The following is a 24,700-nucleotide window of genomic DNA, read 5'->3' on the forward strand; positions in this document are numbered from 1 at the left end:
GAGGGTTTCTGTTTAATAGATGGACCATAAATAGGTTGTTCATTAGAGACACACTGGTACTTAAGGATACAAAGGTAACCCATGGGTAAAATGGTAATTTGGTCCAGTTGGTGTTACGAACACTCGTGAAGGACTAACTTGCTGTTATTGGTCTATATTCATGGACACAGAAATATATCTGTAGTGAAAAGAGTACAACTGTGGGTCTTTAGTGAAGTGTACTCACAGTTAACAAATACTGATTAATTTGGTTAATGAGTTTAGCCAATTAATCTCATATCATTGGAACTTATGCTCTGTAGGTCTATCAAGTCCCCTTGTTAGCTCACCAAAGGATATTACTGAGGAATGATTTGAGTTATTCAAATCAATTGAGGAAATCGTATATTTGATATGATTAGTATATAAATAATTATAGATGTGATATATAATTCAATTCTGTAAGAGATATATTTTAGATTTATATTAATTGGATTCATAAAGAGATGTATACATATAAATATGTGATATTTATATGTTAATTAACTCTATATTAAATATGATTTAATATAGTTACTTAATTGTTTAATTAATGGTTAATTAATTGATTAAGAAATGATAGAGAGTTGGAAAAATATAAACAATTGATGTTTATATATATATTGGTCAATTAACTATATTAAATTAGATTTAATATATGGTTATTTAATTAATGTGCCAATTAATTAAATAAAGGGTTATGTAATTAATTGGTATCAAGGGTAAAAAGGAAAATACTTGGAGAAGGGGTAAAATTCTTCTCCATATAAATTCATCCTATTAGCCCATTTAGGGCAAACATTCATTTGGCAAGAATTGATTTTGTGAAAATCAAACCCTAGCCAGCAAATTAATTGCTCTCCACACTTTTTCTACAACCTTTCTACCTCTTCCTCTTCCAAGGGTTGGAGACCACTCATTATACTCTTGGACTCATAGAAAATAACAAGGTTATTCTTGTGGTAGTGTCGGTGATAGTTGAGGAGATGCTCATATGCAAAGCAAGAGGAATTTTGAGAAGTTTGGGAATCTAAGAAGCTAACAATCATTCATCCCTTGTTTCTCCCTTTATAACACATCTAAGTATGATGTTTATGTTGGGGTTGATGCCCTAAACTCTCTTGTGTCCTGTAGTTTATAAACATTGTATTGAACAAACACTTGTGATGTAATAATATATGATATTTTCTTCACTATTGTCTATGAAACATTGGATGTTTTAATTGCTTTACCACAAACCAATAAACTAAGATCCTTACTTAAGCATGTATGAGAAGACATATAAGTGGATCATGTCTTAAGTGATAACCAAAATGGTCTGTAGTATATAGGTGGATCATGTTTTAAGCGAGTTGGGAACTCAGCTACACAAGATGGAATTCACTCCTTCCCCGAAGCAGGGGTAAGTAAATAGATTGCTCCCTTAAGGGTTGATTCCAGGGCTTGAACGATGTAGTGCCACACACCTTCTCATGGCCCGAGAGGTGTCCACACATAGTAGGACTATGTTGTATTGTTCATTAAAGGGATCAGTGGTACTTAAAGAGTTAGGTGTAACTACAGGGGCAAAACGGTAAATTGGCCCAGCTGTACTTATGAGCATCTGTGAAGGGTTATCGTACTATTGATTGGTTATATATCTGATGGACACAGAAATATATCTGTGGTGAGAAGAGTGCAACTGTCGATCTTTAATGGAATACCTGGCAGTTAACGGATGGTGGATCTCGTGGCTAAAGAGTTTAGTTAGCTATTCACGTACCATTGGAGCTTCGAGCCACAGGTCCATAAGGTCCCCTTGGTAGCTCAATGGATTCAAGTTGAGAATCAGTTTTTGGGTCAGTTTGAAGTGTTCAAATTGGCAAGAAGGAGTTTAATTATATATGATATGATTAAACTGGTTGATTATATATGATATAGTTGACATGATGTATGAGATACATTAATTGGAGGAAAAGGATATAAATATGATTTATATCTAGTGGAGAAGAAAAAGACTATGATTTATATGTTGCATATGATGTGATATTAAGCTATAGGTTATAAATATAATATGATTATATTTATTTTTTTATTTAAACAATTATGAGATAATTGTTGGTTTTTCCATAACCGCACGAGATAGTGGGAGGTTACATTCAGTTTTCGTAACTGAAGGATAAAATGAAAATAGTTTTCATTTTGAAAAGAGATCGAATAATCACCTGACGTTTAGTACACTGCCCATTGTCTAGCTAACGAGAGCATACACGATAGCTCAAGTTGTTCTAAACGATCGTGTACACGCACAACATTCCTAAATGATCGTCTAGCTTTTACTATGCGATCACGTGCGCAAGCGATTTTACTAAACGATCGTCTAAACGATTAACCCTGTTTTACTAAACGATCAAGCACCTGTCTATGCGATAGACATATCTTCTCTCTCGCTTGCTTGGTCATTGTAAACGATCGTTGTTTCCTCCTCCTCTCTACCAAATCAAACAGAGCCCACACCTCTTTGATTCTCACTCTGAGAATACTGAGGTTTCTAAGTGGTTGTGTCCTTCTTGCTGCCTTGTTCATGTAGAAGACCATTCGGTGGTGAGCGACAGCGTGATTTGGTGGACGATAGACTTGGCAATCACAGTGATTGCGTGAATTTCCGTTCCTGACGAGAGCGAGAGTTCAAGGGAAGAAAAGTTCTTCAAGAAGTATGTCTCTCGTTCCTTTGTTATTTAAGTTTGAAAAGCATGTTGTAATTTTTCTGTAAATACATAACTTGTTTGTTTGTTTGTGAATGTGGTATTTCTGTCACAATGATTTTGGAATGATCTTGCTTCCACTAGGTACTCTTTGATAAGAGTTCCTTCAGTTTATCCTATTGACAGGCCCAAAACTTATGTCGATAATAAAGCTCAAACTTGATCAAAATAAAATTTGTAAAACCGAACTACTATTTTACCACTAAAACATAGCAATAGTGGTAAGTGCAGGGTCGAATCACAGAGAAGTGAAGAATTAATTTCTTTTGAATTTAATTTGATTGTGGAAAAACAGTAAAAATGGGGTTTTGGTGTTTAGTTGAAATTGGAATATGCAAGAGAAATAAATTGCAAGAGATAGACGAAACGGTAATTGGTTTATCTAGCTCTCGAATCAAGTGGCGATCCAATGTAATTTAAATCATCATTTTCCACCAATGAATCATGTCAACGAATTCTACATGCATAGCCACCTAGTTGATGTGAATTAACTAAGCTCTACAAAGGCCGACAATCAATTAATTCAAAACCAATCAAGCATCCTAATTAATAATTAAGGTTGGAAAGACTGTGCCCTAACTAACCTACATGCTCCTAAATTCAATTGGGTACTTAGCGGCCATAAAGAACTAGAAACACATGCATTAAGATTTAGGATCCAACCATGTCGATTAACTGTTAAGAAGAGCCATATTCAATAACCAAATATTCTTCAAATTTAAATTAAACATGCAATGCAAAGATTCAAGGTCAAATTGTAAACCTCAACATGCATGTTCAATCGATGCTACCAGGGTAAACTCAAAGCATAGATGAACTACTAGGATACGTGCGAGCTTGAGATTAACTAGCGATAGAATTGCAATCATGGTAGGGGCATCAATCCAACACACAAATGCAAATCGAAATCAAGCAAGATTTAAAGAAAACAAAATTCCAAATTACAACACAAAGTTGGGCAGAAAACTCAATAATTTACATGAATGCTTGATCCAAGAACTAAGTAAAAGAATTATCTCATCAATTCATAGATAAACCAACGAGATACAATCCAATATACGTTCATCATCCAAAATAAAACTAACTATCCTAATGATACTGAAAATAAAGAGGGGAAGGAAGAAAATAAGGCCTCTCCTCGGCCTCCATCGAAATTAAGCATGCCTTATCAATGTTTGACATCCCCTTTGACCTAAAACGGAAGAATTCTATTTAGAGAAAAGATGACAACATCGAAATGCTATGTGGAGCATTGCAACATTGATGCTGCTGAATCCGAGCATCAAGGACAGAAGCGCAACGCTGAGGTCGACGCTCACTTGCGCGCGCGCTGGGCAATCTCCATCTTAACATTGTAACGTTGCAATGCTACCCATTCTATCCTTTAGCGTTGGGCGACCATCAGGCCAAGGCAAATCATGAGCGTTGTGATGCTCTAACAGGGGCATTTTCGTAATTTCTGCTCCTTGAAAGCTCGGATGCTCAAATCACCTCTAAATTGCTTCAAATTAACCTCGTTCAGCTCCAAATTTCCAATTCTACCTCAAAGTTGCTCAATACCCACAAAAATAGGAAAATAAACACAAAATTCAATAACGAGCCTGAATTAAGCTAGGAATAATAGTTTTTTTTTAGAGGTATCAGACACTACTAACTTAATTCTTGCTCGTTCCGAGCAAGGTAGAGATACACAATCAAATAGAATATAAAACGATTGAAGGCATTCTAGCTTAATTTGCAAAGTTGTTATTCTAGTCTCAACAGTCAATTAGAATAAAGTTTGTAATCAGGAACAAAATTCAATTATGATCAATCAATGAAGCACAAAGTTAAGAATTGTTCTTAATCTATTCATGCATGAGTGAGCCTAGAGTTTTGATAGTTAAGCTTGCACAACCCGGAGAAGTTTTATAAGGTTCTCATCCCATTTTCCCCTACTCTCGTTCGATTATCAACCTCGGACATACCAACTTACAAAAAAGAGGGCAACACTAGGACAAGGGTGCCTAAACACATACACACTAAACATAAAGAGCATTTATTTTACCTAGAGGGCTAGCTTTCACACCTAACCACTAGGATCCTATCCACTTTTTTCTCACAACACCTTAACTAGACATGACCGAGGTAGCTCTTTTTATCTCTATCCATGCACACACACACACAATTTTTTTGCAGGCACATCGAATAATGCCTCCTTTTTTATTTTTTGATTTTTTTGATTTTTTTTTCAACTGACTTTCTCTCCCCCCCCCTCCCCCTTTTATTCACAGTAGGCCCTATTTTATCCACTTTGTCTAGTTTTTCTCAAACAAGCGTGATTACTCCTAAGTCAAAGGTAGAACTTTTGGGGTGACAACAAAAGTATAAACGTTGATATAGCCCTGTCAAGGAAGGGAAAATTTTTAACGTCGATTGTTTCACGTGACCTATCCCCTGTCAAGGCACAAAGAAATTCTCTTATTTCTTCGGTCCCTTCTTGGATGAGTCGATATAGCCCGGTAAGGCTATAAGGTTCTTCATCTTAGCAAAAAAAAGTAAAAAGGAAGAATCAAAAGACTTAAGTGACCCCAAAAAGTCAAAATGAAGAAAAGACTCAACAGACTCTGTAATCAAGAGTCAAAAGAACTAAACTAAAAAACATACGATATACCAAATAGCAGAACAGGGCGAGATTTTTCAACCTCTAACTCCATCACCTAGAAATCGATTGGTTTAGACTTAGATTCTTCATAGTCCTCACAAATTGGCTCTAGAAGTGGCATGCTATCTTCCAACTAATCCTCGATGTTGACATAGGTTACCTTATCGTTGCACGCCTCGGTATTGTCATAAGATGTGAGCAGCAGGGATTCACATCCTCTCTCAACTGAATCAAAAGATTGAGTGACTGAGTTCTCAAACTCTGAAGATCAGTTCCAACCTCAGCTTGAAAACTAAAGCTCTCCTAGAGGTCGCAGATCTCCTGCTCAAAAACAAGATTGTTAATAGCAAGTTGTCTAATAACGTCTTCTAGTGACATACTTGAGTCACGGTGTGAGCATGCATCGACATGTCGGATGTGACAGGGTGTGGATCATAGTGGCACTGGTCCCATCTTAGGTTTCCATAGCCATAGGACTTCTTTCATCTAGGCCGATGGAAATCGTCATCCATATAACTAGGATACCCTTCCATGGAGTAATCTCGTGGCATAAGCCTCTACTACCGACTTGGGCATGCTTGCTTCGGGTGATCAATCCTACATGCTTACACCTATTGCGGGTTACCTGCAACCAATTGACAAACCAAAGAAGTTAACTCAGCAAGTTAACCTAGTCATGAACCTCATCACTAAGCTGAGATGCTCCACTCGATTGTCCCCATCCTTGTTGATGATATCTATCCATGCTTAGAATACTAACCTCGAAGGTCATAAACCTCATCACTAAGCCGAGATGCTCCACTCGATTGTCCCCATCCTTGTTGATGACATCTGTCCATGCTTAGAATACTGACACAAAAAAGGAAAACAAATCAAAAGCAAAAGGATACTTTAACTAGAAATTTAACTAACGAAATGTCAATGGCTTCCCTGACAACGACGCCATTTTTTATAGGCCCGAAACTTATGTCATTAATAAGCCTCAAACTTAATCAAAAGAAAATTTGTAAAATCAAACTACTGCTATTACTACTAAAATTTAGCAATAGTGGTAAGTGCGGGGTCAAACCACAGAGAAGCGAAGAATTAATTTTTTTTTTAATTAAATTTGACTGTGGAAAAACAGTAAAAACGAGGTTTTGATTTTTGGTTGAAATTAGGACATGCAAGAAAAATAAATTGCAAGGGATAGACAAAAGGTAATTGGTTTATCTAGCTCTTAAATTAAGTGGCGATTCAATGTAATTTAAATCATCGTTTTCTTCCAATGAATCATGTCACCAAATTATACATGCATAGGTACCCAATTTATGCAAATTATCTAATCTCTACAAAGGTCGACAATCAATTAATTCGAAACCAATCAAGTGTTCTAATTAATAATTAAGGCTGGAAAGACCGTGCCCTAACTAACCTACATGCTAAATTTAATTGGGTCCTTAGCAGCCATAAAGAACTAGAAACACATGCATTAAGATATAGGATTCAACTATGTCAATTAACTGTCAGGAAAAGCCATATTCAATTAAGCAAGTATTCTTCAAATCTAAATTAAACATGCAATGGAAAGATTCATGGTCATCCTGTAAACCTAAACATGCACGTTCAATCGATGCTACCGGGTTAAACTCAAAGCATAGACGAACTACTAGGATATGTGCGAGCTCGAGATTAACTAGCAATAGAATTGCAATCATGATAGGGGTGTCAATCCAACACACAAATGTAAATCGAAATCAAGCAAGATACAAAGAAAATACAATTCTGAAGTAAAACACAAGGTTGGGCAGAAAACTCAATAATTACATGAATGCTCGATCCAAGAACTAAATAAAAGAATTACCTCATCGATTCATAGATAAACCAATGAGGTACAATAGAAGAATTATGCATGTTCCTCGACCTCTCCTCGACCTCCATCAAAATTCAGCATGTTCCCATCAATTTTTGGCATCCCCTTTGACCTAAAATAGAAGAATTATATTTACAGAAAAGATGATAGTGTCGCAACGCTATGTGCAGCATTGCAACGCTGATGCGGCTGGATCAGAGCGTTAGGGATAAAAGCGTAGCATTACAATGCTAAGGGTGAGCGTTGCAACACTACCCATTATGTTCTTCAGCATTGGGCGAGCGTCAGGCCAAGGCAAATCATGAGTGTTGTGACGCTCTAACAGGGGTATTTTCGTAATTTATGCTTCTTTGAAGATCGGATACTCAAATCACTTCGAAATTACTTCAAATTAACCTCGTTCAGCTCCAAATTGCTAATTCTACCTCAGAGTTAATCGGTACCTACAAAAATAGGAAAATAAACACATAAAGTTCAATAACAAGTCCAAATTAAGCTAGTAAATATAGCTCTTTTTTAGAGCTATCACCTATCCTATTCTATTATAGTTGTTGTCTTTTGTTTCTTTGAAATGGAAAAATCAAATGTAAGGCGTCGTCAAGCTTTCGCCCGGGATTCGATTCCTTACAATTGGTATCCAAGCCAATTTCTTACATTTTGTTTTTCACATTTTGGAAAACAAAATCAGCATAGAAAGGTAGGTTTTTATCCGCATTATGAATGTAAGATTTGCAACATTGGATGTTTATAATTTTTAGCACTTAGTTTGACATTTTAAACTGATTAAATGGTAAGGACCTGTTTTTTTTAGGCATTTATGTTTGGCTATCGAGTCTGTATGTTCGTGTCGATCGAAGAGCAAGAGTTGTTGAAGAGATCAGTGAGAAAACAGAGGTTTTTGGTCCAAATTCGAGGCAAAACGTAGCAAAAGGGAGCTTTCTGGACTGCAAGCATTGCGACGTTGGAGTGCTAGGGGAGGGACAATATCTGTAGTGTTGCAATGCTCCGAACTTCATAGGTGCTAGTGAAGAGTCTGACGGTCGTCGGCTCGAGCGTCCTCTCCGGTGTTTGCAGCAGTTTTTTCTTGATTTTATATAATTTTATTTTTATTAATTAAATCAATATAAATTAGTTATATTAATGTAATTAATTTTTTAGGGTGCCAAATTTTGGTACAATATTTGTTGTTTATTTTAATTTATTATGCATTGGATGTATGTTTAAATTAATGTTTGAATTTATATTACATAATATATGTCATATAGATTCAAAATCCACCTTAGGATAAACATATTCATGCATCATGATTAAGTATAAATGTTACATTTTATGGATGTATGATTAAATTAGCATTCCCATGCATCATAATATAAGTGTTATATTATTTTAATGTATGATTAACTAAGCATGTTCATGCATAATACAATGTTATAAACATTATAATGTATGGTGGAATGATGAATATGTATGTTTATTTTTCATGGATGACAAATATAAATGTATATTTTTCCAATGAAAATGAACCTTGCATTGAGCATGATACCACTTAGATAAATACAAGCATTATATTTGATCAATGTCATTAGATGCAAATTATAGATTTTAATATGACATTAAAATATAAGTGTTATATGTTTAATGGGATAGATTAAAATCTATAATCAAGAGTTGCATGCAATAGGTCCAAATTATTTTTAAATGGTTTAAAATTAATTCGCTTAGACTTATGTTTGAAGTATTTCTAATGAGATTAGAAATAGGTTAATATTTTAACTTGTTTTAATAGGATTAAAATGAATTCCATTAAAAGATTAAATTTATGAAATAATTGCCCATAAGAGACCTTTTTCTAAGGAATGTTCTGTCTAGGCAGGGGTATTTAAGCTGATAGAAATGAAACACTTCCACCTGGGAACCGACCTAGAAGGTGAATTGGGTAAATATTTTTTTAAGCATGCAATAGGTGATTGATTTTATTAAAAAGTTTAATAAATGAAATCAAGTATTATTAAAACATTCAATATAAATGTTATATTGAGAAAATTAAGGACTTAGATATATTCATTAGCTGATGATTAAATATAATAAAATCCTAAAATAGTAGAATACTTTAGTAGGAGAAATATGGGTTATATCAATTTTTAGCTCTTATATCCCTAAGAGTTCACAACGTGAGATCTATGCTCGACTTTGTATCTCCCTGGGCACGACCTTCTTTTGAAAAATGTTTGCATGAGTCAATACCAAGGTGAATATGGAAAGTGTTCATAGTAAATGGGAAAAGGACACATGTCAAAGTATCCTATAGTCTCCTTCATTAGGTTGTATGGTGAGATTTCTATGGTCTGCCTGCATGTCGTTCTGGAGTGACCATCCTTTCGGAGAGCCTAATCATAGAATTCAGAACAATACAAACTTTAGTAATGGATAGGATTTCTTTGGTTAATCTTCAACAATTATCTTTCTTTATGGTAGCCTGTTGAAGCATACCTCTGGGATCCAAAAATGTTAGGGCCACATCTACACGATGAATTAAGCTAGTTAATAAATCCTTGACTGAAAATTGGTAGCTAAGAACTATAGGAATAAGAGTTATTTTGATATTAGTAATTAGCTGAGATTGTCTCAATTTAAGGGACGGGTAGCTGATCACTCTTTGGTGGCTGTTGCTATAAACCTCTGAAGTATCATTACAAAAACTAAACCAATAGTTTAATAAGGGTTATTTGATTACTTTCTTTTGTTAAATTGATTAGATACTTGTTTTTGTAATGAGTTAAGACAAATATAACTAATATGATCAATTATTCGTTCAAGTCTGTCTTCCACAATAATTCCCTTGCTTAAGAACGAAAAACTAATCGGAGAAAATTATGCAATGTGAAAATCTGACTCGAATACGATTCTAGTTATAGATGATATACGGTTTGTCTTAACGGAGGAATGTCCTCCAATCCCCGCTTGTAATGCATCCCAAGCATTAAAAGATGCTTATGACCGCTGGACGAAGGCCAATGAAAAAGCCCGAGTCTATATCTTGGCAAGTCTCTCTGACGTTCTTACCAAGAAACACAAGGCCATGGTCATTGCAAGTCAATTCAAGGAGTCCCTCCAGGAGATGTTTGAACAACCGTCCTCTCATATTTGACACAAGGCCCTCAAGTATGATTATAATGCGCACATGAAGGAAGGCTAATCAATGAGAAAACATGTTCTTGATCTGATGGTCCATTTCAATGTTGCCGAGACGAACGACACAATCATCGACGAGCAAAGTCAGGTGTCCTTTATTTTGGAATCTCTTCCGAAGAGTTTCCTTCAATTTCATAGCAATATGGTTATGACTAAAATAGAGTACACCATAACTACCTCCTGAATGAGTTATATACTTATCAATCTCTTATGAAAACTAAGGGATCGGTAGAAGGAAAGGAAAATGTTGCCCATTCCAAAAAGTTCCAGAAGGGTTCATCCTCTAGAACTAAGTCTGTTCCCTTATCTTATAGTTCTAAGAAGATTCAGAAAAGGAAAGGAGGGAAGAAGAAGGTTCCCACTTTTGGGAAAGGCAAGGGCAAGGCCAAGGTGGTTGACAAGGACAAATGCTTCAACTACAATGTGGATGGTCACTGGAAACACAATTTCTCAAGTATCTTACCGAGGAGAAGAAAGAGAAGGAAAGTAAATATGATTTACTAGTCCTAGAAACTTGTTTAGTGAAAAATGACCATAATGCCTGGATACTTGATTCGAGAGGCACTAATCATGTTTGTTCTTCTTTATGGGGAATTATTTCCTTCCAGTAGCTCGAGAAGGGTGAAATAATGCTCAACGTTGGAATGAGAGATATCACACCCTCTCCCGAGTTCATTCCTCAACCCGAAAAGAGATGTGAAGACAACGAGCACCACCTTTGTAATACCTATTATCCATCCTTAAACCAACTTATTGGATAAAAGATATGTATATTACAATTAACTTGGAATGAAAATTCCAAGAGTTTATACTAAAACATTCCTAACCCTAGCTAGCGCTAGTGACTTCTAATAATAACCAGACTCAGGATTTTGCTTCGGGAGAGTGACAATTCCAGACCTTGAGTGGCACTTCCAGGGCGTCCTTTTTTTGCTAGGGGGGGGGGTGGGTAAAACATTGGAAAACGTGAGCTCAAAGCCCAGTGAATGGTATAAACTATAAAAAAAAAAGTTTTGCTTTGAAGATTCATTTTTGGAAAAACAAATTCCACAATCAAGCATTCATAACACATAAAAATATAACCCTTCCAACCTGGTACTGGCATCTTCTGGCATGATCATGTGTTTTTCAAGTATTCCCGTTTATTCCCAATATACTAGTTGAGGAAACAATTCCAGTACCCACTTACCCGTCAAATGTGCATATGTCGACAATATCTCGTTAGTCATGCTTGAGACACGCTAACAATTTCCCAGGGTACAATCCCAGTTTCACGTTAATTCATGTGATCTAGCAAAGTCAAGGTAAAACAATTATTCTGACAAAACAACAGAAACCAATCAACAATAGAATCATTGTACAAAAGTTAGGAAGACACATTTCTCGATCATGCCCATATCCAAACTTTACATATATATGTATAATAGCATATATACATACAATTCACAAATCATATGAAAGTAGGAACCACTCGTAGTCTCTTGTTGTGACTTTTCCTACTGTTTTCCCCAAACGACTCTTCGTCCCGTTTTCTCGAATTCTACTTATTTCAAGGAAATCTTAAATTAGCCCAATTTCTCAACTAAATCAATTTGGTCTTAAATATATCCTCAAATTGAATATTTTGACTTACCCGTCTCAACTTACTCAAAAATAGGTTCAACTTCCAGAAATACAACTTTTGAGGTAATTTGGGTAGGCTGGTGGGCGGTGTGAGGAATCTGCATGCAGGATGGCCGCAAGGATGTGTGCAGATGGGCCACACTTCTTGCACAGACGGGGCGTGACATAGGCATGGTGACTGGGATGTGGGTGAGCATGCGCGAGGGGCTGGACAGCATGGCATGCACGGGCATGTGCTCAGCCGTGCTATGTGCGCTTGTACGCTAGGCGATGACATGTGCGATGGGCGTCTACCCTATGCGACCCACTGACCCTTCTGCCCTCCAACGTGAATTCCTCACTCCTTACTTCTCCAAATCAAATGGCAGCCTAAGATCACCTATTACACTCCATTCTCAATACATTCACACAAATTTTACTTGATTTGCACAAATGAATTGTGAGAAACATCCCCTAGTTGCCCTAAGATCACCTAATACACTCCCTTATTGTTCTACAGAGTCTGTTGAGTCTTTTCTTCATTTTGACTCTTTGGGGTCACTTGAGTCTTTTGATTCTTCATTTTTACTTTTTTTTTTTACTAATATGAAACCAAATGCAAGGCGTCTACATGATTTTGCTTGGGATTCGATTCCCTACAATTGCCAATTTCTTAGATTTTTTTTTTCACATTTTGGAAACAAAAATCATTATAGACACTACTAGAAAAATAACATTTTCTTGACGTTTGGAACTATTATTTACTTGACGTTTTTGTAAGAAAATGTCAAGTAACAAGCTTATTTGAAAAAAAAAAGTCAAGAAAATTGATAAAAAGGCGAAGGGTGGTTAAATAAATATGCTTATTGGAACACTGCAGATTGAGAGAGAGGAAGTGAAGTACACTGGTGTTTGTCGATCAGTGGTGGGTCTTCGTTTGCACCGTCGGAGGTCTCAATTTTAGAAGCCATTTTCACCGGCGTTGGTCTAGATGAGAAGGAGTTTTCCGGCGTGGGTAGTCATCGATTTGCAGGGTATTTCAGCGTATAGATCTTCCATTCGAAGGCTTGGATTATTTTACTTTTGCATTCCATCTTTATGCGGAACTCTCATCGGTTAGGCCAACAAGAACGTAGTCCAAGCATAGTGTTCATTTCCCTCGCCTCAACCTTTAATAACAATACCTTTGCAAAAAAAAAAAAATGCAAAAAAATGCAAAAAAAAAAAAACTCTTATTGGTTAAGAAATTAGAATAAATTTGAAGCATATCTTGTTTTTCTCTTATAATTTTTGGGAAATACATGGGATTGGTTTCTCTTAATTATTCTTCAGGCCCAAATCTTTGATTGATTTAACTCGAAATGCTTATTGACTTAGATCCCTCGTTATTTTTCTATTTTAGGGCTGGGAATTAGGCTTACTCCCATTACTGTAAAGAGGTCTTGAAATGAATTTCAAGGAAATTTTTAAGCTAATTTTTTTCCCTTTCAGATTTGATTAAACTTGTCTGATTATGTTTTGTGGGTTGGTCTGAAATGGGGGCAACAACAATTAAAAGTTGAAAAAGCTGTCAAGCTTTCAATCTACACAACTCTATATGTACATCACATAATGACCGTTTTTATTCAGGAAACGGTCTTCTCGTGTTTAGATGGGTGTTTATGTTTTCCCCTCATTATCCTCTCTTTTTAAGAACTCTTTTGTTGCAGTTGGAATCAATATTAGCTTTATGGTTGCTATCTCTATATATAAAAGACTCTTGAATTGTGTGGGAAAAGTATCTGAGATGAAAGTAAAATTGTTATATGACAAAGTTATGAAGGGACCACAAGTGAAGTATGTTTCTGGAAAAATCATTTCACTCAGATTATGTGCTAGCTTCTCCCCTAAAGTTCTTGAAAGAGTAACAGAGCTACTAGCAAAAGCTTCTTGTTGGATGCAAATCTGTTAGTTTTAGGGCATTTATTTGCATCAAGTTCTCTGGAGTACACCGATGCCTTGGAGTGCATATATCTAAGGTGTCTTTTCTTTTATACCTTGAATCTACTTCTTTCTTCCAGTAGCTTTGATTTGTAGATAATTAGTTTGTATTGCTCATTATTCAATGGTGATTTGGTGTAATATTGAGTTTGCTGATACTGCATTTTGCTGTCGCTGTATAGGGTAGTTTAATTTGCCCTACCAGGTGCTTTCCTTCTCAAAATTTGATTTGCTGGAATGATTTTTCCCAGCTACATTTTTTTGCATGATTTTTCGCGCAATGATTCACATGTGTTCTTACTATAATTGTTCTCTCTTTATCATTTTCCAAATAAAGCTTGAGCAGAAGAGGTAGCTGAAAGTATATGTAGGATGAGCACATATAGTTTTGCATTTTGCATAGTCAGAAAAATTAAACGCCGAAGGCCTACATTATTTGAATATTGAAGGAGGTTTGTGCACTTTTGTGTATTTTCTTTTTGCTTGTAACTTGCATTGTTCTGCTCCTCTTCACTGATTTTTCTGGTATACAAGTTCTTTTTGGTCATTAATGGGATGTTCTGCTTGGGTGTAGCAGCTCAACAAGAGATTTATAATTTGTTTTTTTCCATTGTTCTCCTTGGACTTGACGTAGTGGGCTTGAATGTGAACCCCCTCCCCCGCCCAAAAAAAAAAAAAAAAGTTTGATCTGGTGCTTGTGTGAATAAAGTATACTTTTTAAGTATTTCTTTAGTGTTCAAAGTATGTTTGGAGCTTAATTGTGTGATTGAAGTTTGATTTGGAGTTTAGTGTGATTAAAGTATACTTTTAAACTTTTGTTAATTGAGTTTGAAAAGTTGATATTTAGTTGTTATCTTTTAATGTTAGTATTAAGTTTTATTATGTTGATGGATCTTGAGATTTTTTCATTATTACTTTCGAGTGTAAGATAGATGTTATATTATTCTTGTGAGTTTGAGACTTGTAAAAGAAGAGTAGAGTATACGGAGATATGACAAAAGGTTAGCATATATATTGTATCAAAATTTACTACAAGAAAAAACACATTTCTTGACATTTGTAATTTTAAAAACGTGATGTTTTTATGAAAAAATTTCAAATAATAAGTGATTTTTGGAGATTCTTTGAAGGGATAAGTTTGGTACTGATGTTGGTCTATGGTAGTAAGCTAAACTATATATTTAGGAAGGAAATAGCATTGCATGATTTCCTAGAAGTATGGTAGAAGTATTAGTTTAAACTTTTATAGGTCTTAAAGGTTATGCTAATATAACTTTGTGTAAGTTAAAATGTAGAAAAAAAGTATCTTCACAGGAAGATGTTTAACATGTATCATTTTACTATGTTTTATGTCTATTTCTGGTGTTTGTTTGTGTAAAATTGTGACTTTTGAAACAGGAATGGATTATAGGACACAAGGACTACATTTGTGTGTGTTCATCTTTTTAGATCTTGTTTGCATGTTCTTTATCTCACTCTTTCTTTTTCTTTAAGTTTTAGGACTCCGTAGGTTGTGGTGCATAAATTTAGTAATTTTAAGTCATCTCAATCTATATGTTGTAGTTTTGGTATATTAGTTATTGATGTAGGTGCTAAAAACACGAGTTCAAGGTGGGCTATATTATTCTTGTGGAGGCAGGAGCATAGTGAGTGGGATTTTGCTAGGATTACTTCATATAGGATTGATAGGTGTAATTTTTTTAATTGTTCATAGAAGGGATGAGGGTTGATTGTACAATAGGAAATGTGTTCATATGGGGGTTGATAGTTGTTATACTTTTGAAATTGTTCATATGGAGTTGACTATAATGTTGGAATTGTTCATATGAGGTTTTCCATATTCTTTTAACTTAAAAATGCTTCATGAGGTTATAATATTGACAATGTTAAAGAAGAGGACTTTTGATAAAGATATTGGTGGAAATTTTGTTGATATATAAGATTGAAAATGCGTGTATTGTTTATTTGATGGATGAATGTATGTCATATATATACCAAATGTGGTTGTTAGATCAAAATATATACATGAGCAATTATAGGTAAAAACGTCAAGATTACAGATTTTTTTTTAAAAATCACAAGTAGGCTTGACATGTTGAACATGTCAAGATTATAGGATTTCTTGGCGTTTTTAAAATGTCAAATACTATGACACTTGACATTGCAAAAATGCCACGTAGAATCGTTCTTGATATTTTTTATTTGTCAAGAACATCAATATTCTTGACATTTCAAATGTCATTGTTCTTGATGTTTTTTCCTAGTTCAGAACATCAACATTCTTGACATTGGATTCCTTGACGTTTTTTGAAACGTCAAGAAAAGTGACACTTGAAATTTAAAAAACGTCATGAAACACTATTTTTGTAGTAGTGAGAAAAGTGAGTTTTAATCTGCATTTTGAATGTGAGGCTTGCGATATTGGATGTTTACATTTTTTGGCAATTAAAATATAAGGGCCATTGTTTTATGGGCATTTATGTTCTGCTATCGAGTCTGTAAGCTCGTGTCGATCGAGGAGCAAAAGTTGCTGAAGAGATAGGTGAGAAATTGGAGGTTTTCGGTCCAAGTTCGAGTAAAATGCAGTAAAGGGGAGCCTTCTGGATTGCAAGTGTTGCGATGCTAGGGAGCCAAGGGAGACGGACAACATCCTTAGCATTGCAACGCTCCAAACTTCATAGGCGTGCGCGAGGAGTCTGACGGTCGTGGGTTCAAGTCTCCTTTCTGGTGTTTGCAATAGTTTTTTCTTGATTGTATGTAATTTTATTTTTATTAATTAAATTAATATACATTAATCATATTAATTTAATTATTTTTTAAGTTACCAAAATTTGGTCAAATATTTCCTGTTTATTTTAATTTATTATGTATTGGATGTATGTTTAATTCAATGTTTGAATTTATATTACATAATGTATGTTATATAGATTTAAAATCTCACCGTAGGATAAACATATCCATGCATCATAATTAAATATCAATGTATTTTATGAATGCATGATTAAATTAGCATGGCCATGCATCATAATATAAGTATTATATTATTTTGTTGTATGATTAATTAAGCATGTTAATGCATCATAAAATGTTATAAATATTATAATGTACGGTGGAATGATGAATATGTATATTTATTTTTCATGGATGACAAATATAAACATCATATTTAGCCAATGAAAATGAACCTTGCATTAAGTATGACACTACTTAGATAAATATAAGCATTATATTTGATCGATGTCATTAGATGCAAATTATAGACTTTAACATGACATTATAATATAAGTGTTATATGTTTAATGAGATGGATTAAATTCTATAATCATGAGTTGCAAGGAAACATAGCTCCAAATTATTTTTAAATGGTTTAAAATTAATTCGCCTAAACTTACGTTAGAAGTAAATCTATTGAGATTAAAAATAAGTTAATCTTTTAACTTATTTTAATAGGATTAAAATGAATTCCATTAAAATATTAAATTTGTAAAATAATTGCCCATAAGAGACATTTGTCTAAGAAACATTATATTTAGGCGGGGTATTTAAGCTGACGGAAATGGAACAACTCCACCTGGGAACCGACTTGGAAGGTGAATTGGGAAAATATTTTATAAGCATACAATAGGTGATTGATTTTATTAAAGAGTTTAATAAAGCTTAAGTGGAGTGTCTTAGTAAATACCAGGGTCGAATATAGGGTCTTTGAAACTTTGAACTAATAATTAATGTTGAACTTGATGAATGAAACTTACCCACGTAATGTTAAATCAGTGCGTTGATGATTGTTTCTATCAAAACAAAACAAAAAAAATAAAAATAAAAAAAATAAAAATAAAAAGAAAAAGAAAAAGAAAAAAAAGAAAAGAAAAGAAAGAAAAACTACTCAAAAGCAATAAAAGAATGGTGGGAAGGTCATGCGTTCAAGATGAAAGTGGTGTGTGTGGTTAAGCACATGCTTAATCTCTTTTTGTTTTATCTTTTCTGTTCTTTACAATTCACGAGTTAAATTGATGCAAAAATATTTATTCGCTTCCGCATGAGATTCAATCTCTTCAATAACATGCTCATTGTAGAAATTAAAGTAAGGAAAAGAAAACTAGAAAACCTGAAAAAAGCCATGCATAGTCCATCAAAACATCACAAAATTCGTAAATACAAGCCCAACGAACCTTAAAATCAACGTTATGGGCCTAACCGATCATTAAGCATTATATCCCCCTGCCAAAATCGTTCATTACAAAGCAAAAATAAAGAAAACTCATGAGTTTTGGCCAAAATCGGTCAAAATCGAGCCTAGACCTCCCTAAAACTTCCATACCAAGTTCGAAAATGAAAGAGGGATATATATAGAAATTGCGACAGTGTCGCGATGCTGGTAAGTAGTATTGCAGCACTACTTGAAAAAGCTTAGTGCCCGCAGTGTTGAGCACCAACGTCACATCGCCATTCATTTGAAATGGTGGTAGTATTACGGCGTTGTAGGGTCGTGTCACGATGCTACCCTTATGCCTTCAAGCACTGAGCGTGCCACAAAGCCTTGAACACTATTTCTAAGGGCACTTTGGTTATTTCACATCCTTGAAGTCTTGGTTGCTCGATTAAGCTTCCAAATGCTCTAAATTAACCCTAAATCATTCGTAACACTCTAAAATACAAACTATGCTTGACGACCTATAATAGATCATTTAGAGAGATATCACTTAGGCTTGGTTACTTTTGGACTTATCCTTTGGATTTGGGCTCAAGTAATAAAATTGGAGATTTTTATACACAAAGTCCTTTTTGTATCCCCAAATATTGCATAAATGTTCTATATTTTGAATTCTTCCGTTAAGATCTTTTAGTTATAATTTTGAACTAATTTAACTTTTTCACTATAATTTTAAATTTTTTGAAATATTTAATTAATTCCTTATTAACTTCATTTTCAAATTTTGACTTTGTTTTTGTTATTTATTAGTTTTTATTGTTATTCATCATCTAATGCAGAATATTTCAAATTAATATTTCTTTTATTTTAAGACATCTCATTTTTTATCCTTCAATATTTCTAGCTTAAAATTGATCACCTTTTCATTGTGATCTTAAGTATCATGTCGAATATAAAGTAATATGTTGAAAAATGTAAATAAACGTTATGCACACACACGTACGCACGTACATACACACATACATGCATCCACACGCGCGTGTACACCCACTGTACAAATCGTCTTGTTCATGCACTAATAAAATATATCCAGATTTATTATTTCTAGAAAAATCAAATATATATCATACATATTGTATTGTATTTATATCAAATATATCTTGTCTTCTCTTTCAAAGCTTTTTACAGATTATTGCTTTTATTTATGAGAACATTTTTTGTACTTCTTGAAAAAATTTCTATGCGGGTCTTAGCAAAATTGGATGTTATGACCAATAAATTTAAGGGTAATTATATTAGATAATATTTTTAAGACTAATAATAAAGTGTATGAGAATATTTTGAATAATTGTAAATATAATAAAATTTATCAATAATGTTTTGAGCCTCATTCCAATATTTGTAAATGTCCTTTTAACTTATTTGTGGCCAACGCAATTTTAAATTTTAGGCTAAACTGGACTATAAAAAAATTATCAATCGTGTTCTAAGCTTAATCAGTATTGGATTCGATCAAACCAATCATTGTAAAGAAGACACGTTTGAGCATGTCCTTCGTTTGTCCATGAACTTTAATTTTGAAGCACAACATATTATTTTGTTATAGTGATGTGGCAACTATTTCTTTCAAATAAAAGATATGAATATATATATAAAATAAAAATCTTCTGCACGTGATCTCCCGGCCCTTCTTTATAACTTTTTGTGAAACATCAACTATTTCTTTGGTTCTTGTTCTTGACAATAACAAGGAAATCGTGTGGTAGTGTCCCAAACGGATTTATTGATCAAGAAAAAAAGTTCGTAACTATCCGTGGGGATTTGTTTTGGAAAATTTGAAGAAAAAGACGGTCTTTATAGATTATCTTTTTCTCCTTTAAATCATTTAAGCATGCAATAACTAAATATTGTTTATCCTATGCAATAATTAATCATCTCATTTTTTGGACCATTTTGTTTTTTAATAATAACATTCCCTCACGACTTCATAATTGATTAGCAAAATCAACCAATATGGTGTACATTTATTTGTATATATTTTCATACATTGCCTAGCATTTTTGTCCCAATAATAATAAAAATCCTAATTGTGACACCCACTACAGTCTCTATACTCTTTACTTTAATCTTGTATATATCTATTATGTTTATTGAACTTAACAAAAAGACAAAGGGAAAAAAGAAAGTCGGTAGAAATTTCTTCTCACTCATTTTTTATATTAGAGAAAATATCAATTTACACCCCTCTAAACTTTTGGAATTGTATCAATTTAAATCTTAAATTGATAGCTACATATATTTAAACCCTCTATTACATTCTGTTTGGATAAACATTATGTTAGATTTATAATTTTATCGATTAAGCACTTTAACTTTCTTAATCGAATTAATTTAAAGTCTCATTTAAGATTGCTTTTGAAAATGACCATGAATCAATTCAAATTATTTGTTTGGTTGAAGAAGGATATAAACATTTAAGAATTGAATGCAATAATGATTTTCAAATATAATCCTCATAAGGATTTTAAAAAATGTTCCACTTTTAACAATTTAAAAATTTAATTAAAAAAATTAAGAGTGTATTTGTTTTATCTTTTCAAAGTGTTTAATTTTGTAAATAAGTCATTTTGAAAAAAAATTGAAGTTTTTTGGAACCATTCAAAATAGCTTTTGAAACACTTTCAAAGTGTATTTTGAATGGTTTTTACCAAAAGAGTTGAAATAAAAATGACGTTATTTTAGAAACACTTTTTCTTTAGTCGTCAATTCAAAAGGCCCTAAATGTCTAGCATGATAGTTTTCAAACTAAATCTAAAGGAGAGGTATACATTGATATACTTAAAAAAGTTCAAGGTTATAATTAATGAAGAAACCGTGAGTCAAATACCTCAGCTAGTTTAGTTTATAACTAACTTTATCTTGTAATGCTCTGTTGGTATATGTTATAAATATCATTGATTAGAAAACAAACAGAGTAGTTCATAATTTTTATTTTTCTGTAAACAAAACAAGTTGTACGCAATCTTCAAGTGAAAAGAACGTGAATCTTCCCCTAGACGTAGGCATTTTGGCCAAACTACGTAATCCTATGTGTTTCTCTTCTTCTCTTTCTCTTCTTCTTTCGATCGACATCAATCTTTCTGCAAATCGAAAAAATACAATCTTGTTATCAAATCGTATTGAATTCCAGAGTATCGAGTTCAATCGCGCATCGATTTTCTTCTATCGAGTAGCATCGAGTAAGAGGTTTTTGTCTTCGAGTTGCTTCGAGTAAAGATCAAGACTCATCGAGTAGAGTCAGTATCGATCAACACTCATCGTGTTCCATCAAACAAAGAACAGAAACTCGTCGAGAATAGAAGAAAATTTCTATGAAGTATCGAGTAGAAACTTATCGAGCATCGAAGATTTGATAGAGCCTTTCTCAGCCATTTCTTCATCATCTTAGTGTTGATCTTGATTAATTGGGTCTAGAGAAGTTTGAATAACCAACAACCTTTGAAGAAGCAACAAGTTGTGTGCAAGGGTTATAAACCAGTTGTGAAAAGTTTCTACTAATGCATGAGAAAATGAGAAAATGAGAAAATGCATGCACTAATTGTGAATGATACTTGGTCTTTAGTTCCTCTGCCTAAAGGTTATAAACCAGTTGCCTTTAAATGAGTTTTCAAACTTAAGAAAGGTGCATCTTGTGATAAAAAACCTTGGTATAAGGCAAGGTTGGTAACAAAGGGGTTTACTCAAAGAGAAGGAATAGACTACTCAGAGATTTTCTTTCCAATTGTCAAACAAACCTCCATAAGACTTCTCTTATCCTTGGTTGCTCAAAATATCTTATAATTGTATCAACTAGATGTGAAAACTATCTTCCTTCATGGACACCTAGAAGAGACAATCTATATGATGCACCTAAGGGATTTGAAGTTAGAGGAAAAGAAAATCTCTATTACTTACTCAATAAGTCAATCTATAGGTTAAAACAATCACCTAGGTGTTGGTATAGAAGGTTCAATGACTATATTTCTAGCATTGGATTCAAAAGAAGTTCATTTGACATATGTGTTTATGTAAATACAGGTTCCTACAAGAACAAGGTTGACTCATGTGTTTATGTAAATACAGGTTCCTACAAGGACAAGATTTACCTACTCATATATGTGGATGATATGTTACTGTCAGGTAGGTCCAAGGAAGATCCAACCTGTGTTAAAAACCTGTTAAAAAGGGAGTTTGATATGAAGGACTTGGGAGAAGCAAGCAAGGTCCTAAGAATTGAAATCCTAAGAAATAGGGAGGAGTCTATTTTAAGCAACAACCACTTTAACTATTGTGAAAAGATCCTAAAAAGGTTGAATATGAGTGATGCTAAACCTGTAAGTTTATCTATTGCTCAGACTTCAAGTTATCCTCAGCCAATTCTCCTAAAGATTTTGATCAAGAACATAAAAAAAAGATATCAGTTATACCCTATAGTCAGGCAGTCGGAAGCCTAATGTATTTAATGATTTCTACCCTATCTGATCTCTCATATTCAGCTAGCCTTGTTAGTAGATATATGTCTAACCCAAGTAAGAGATACTGGGAGGCTACTAAATGGATCCTAAGATACTTAGTTTGGTTTAAAAACTCAAGGCTAGTCTACCAAAAAGTAGCTGAACCAAACTTAGAACTATATGGATATGTGGATGTTGACTATGTTGGTGATTTGGACAAAAAGAGATCTTTAACAGACTACCTATTCCTTTATGGTCCTAATCTAATCAGCTGGAAAGCAACACTACAACCTATAGTAGCTTTATCTACAACAAAAGTTGAATATATGGCTTTAACAGAAGCAATTAAGGAGGCATTGTGGCTTAAGAGATTGCTGAAAGATTTTGAAATAAATCAAACAATGTTAAAACTCTATTGTGACAACCAAAGTGCTATCCATTTATCCCAAAATCCACAATACCACACTAGAACTAAACACATTGATATAAAATATCATTTCATCAGAGACAAACTAGAGACAAGGGAAATATAAATCTTAAAGATTCACACATCAGAGAATGCAACTGATATGTTCACAAAGCTAGTTTCAAAACTTAAATTGCTAGAATAGGTTGGTTCTGAACTTCCAGAGACAGGGTAGACAGAATGGTTAGAATCAGGAAGATCAAAAGAATGAAAGGCATTAAAGTCAAGGTGGAGAATTTGAAGAAACTGTGACTCAAATACCTTAGCTAGTTTAGTTTATAAATAACTTTATCTTGTAACGGTCTGTTGGTATATGTTATAAATACCATTGATCAGAAAACAAACAGAGTAATTCATAATTTCTATTTTTCTATAAACAAAACAAGTTGTATGCAATCTTCAAGTGAAAAGAACGTGAATCTTCCCGTGGACGTAGGCATATTGGCCGAACCACGTAATCCTGTGTGTTTCTTCTTCTTCTCTTTATCTTCTTCTTTCAATTGACATCAATCTTTCTGCAAATCGCAAAAATACAATCTTGTTATCAAATCGTGTTGAATTTCAGAGTATCGAGTTCAATCGCGCATCGATTTTCTTCTATCCATAGAATCGAGTTAGAGGTTTTCATCTTCGAGTTACTTCGAGTAAAGATCAAGACTCATCGAGTAGAGTCAAGTATCGATCAGCACTCATCGTGTTTCATCGAACAAAGAACAGAAACTCGTTGAGGATAGAAGAAAATTTCCATCGAGTATCGAGTAGAAACTTATCGAGTATCGAGAATTTGACAAAACCTTTCTCAACCATTTCTTCATTATCTTAGTGTTGATCTTGAGTAATTGGGCCTAGAGAAATTTGAATAATTAATATAATTATTAGTTTAGAGATTAAATTAACACAACTGCAAAAGTTTAAGGGGTATAAATTTGAAAGATTCCTTAAGAAATATGATGAAAAACAACATATCTTTTGGACTCAATGACATTTTCTTAGATGACTTCTCAATGTCCGAGTTGAGAGATGAGAGGTGGAAATGTCCAAATCTATGCATTTAATTTCAAATGAGAGAAATCGATTATATGAGAGGTATGTTTGGTAGACCCCTCCACTATGTTTTGTCTATGTATTTTGTGCTGGTCCATTTCTATATTGTTTTCAAATTCACTTGTTCCTATTTCTCTTTAAAGTCGACAAAAATGTCTTGAGTGAAAGTGACAAAATTGTGATGTTGAGCATGAAACTTCTTCCTATTCTCCTTGTGAATCCATTTCCGGATTCATCTAACTATGTGATTGGAATGTACGAATAGGGAAAAAGATTTACTTATTTTTGAAACCCATGAACCTAGTTATCTTGTTGTGTCCTACTTCATTTTTTATTTTTAGTTGTTAACCCTAAATTTGAATAACTTTAAGCTCAATTTACTTACCTTTTTTTTCTTGAAAAGTATAATAGAAGCAAACGATTTGAATCACATACTTTTTTGTCACTAACACATTTGCATGTCAGTTGAGTTATATTCGTTTTGACCTTTTTACTTATCTTGTTGGATAAAATGA

General features: G+C 33.8%; 1 long non-coding RNA gene across 1 annotated transcript; it reads left to right on the forward strand.

Annotated features, from left to right (window-relative positions):
* The first annotated feature begins 13,742 nt into the window (after window positions 1-13,742).
* Window positions 13,743-16,872, forward strand: LOC120072574 (uncharacterized). The gene is made up of 2 exons (XR_005480536.2): window positions 13,743-14,070; window positions 16,528-16,872. It is a non-coding gene; the product is annotated as an uncharacterized LOC120072574 (long non-coding RNA).
* The last annotated feature ends 7,828 nt before the right edge of the window (window positions 16,873-24,700 follow it).

This window comes from Benincasa hispida, chromosome 3 (assembly GCF_027475165.1).
Source record: "Benincasa hispida cultivar pf3 chromosome 3, pf3_genome.v1.1, whole genome shotgun sequence".
In the NCBI taxonomy this organism is placed as follows: Eukaryota; Viridiplantae; Streptophyta; class Magnoliopsida; order Cucurbitales; family Cucurbitaceae; genus Benincasa; species Benincasa hispida.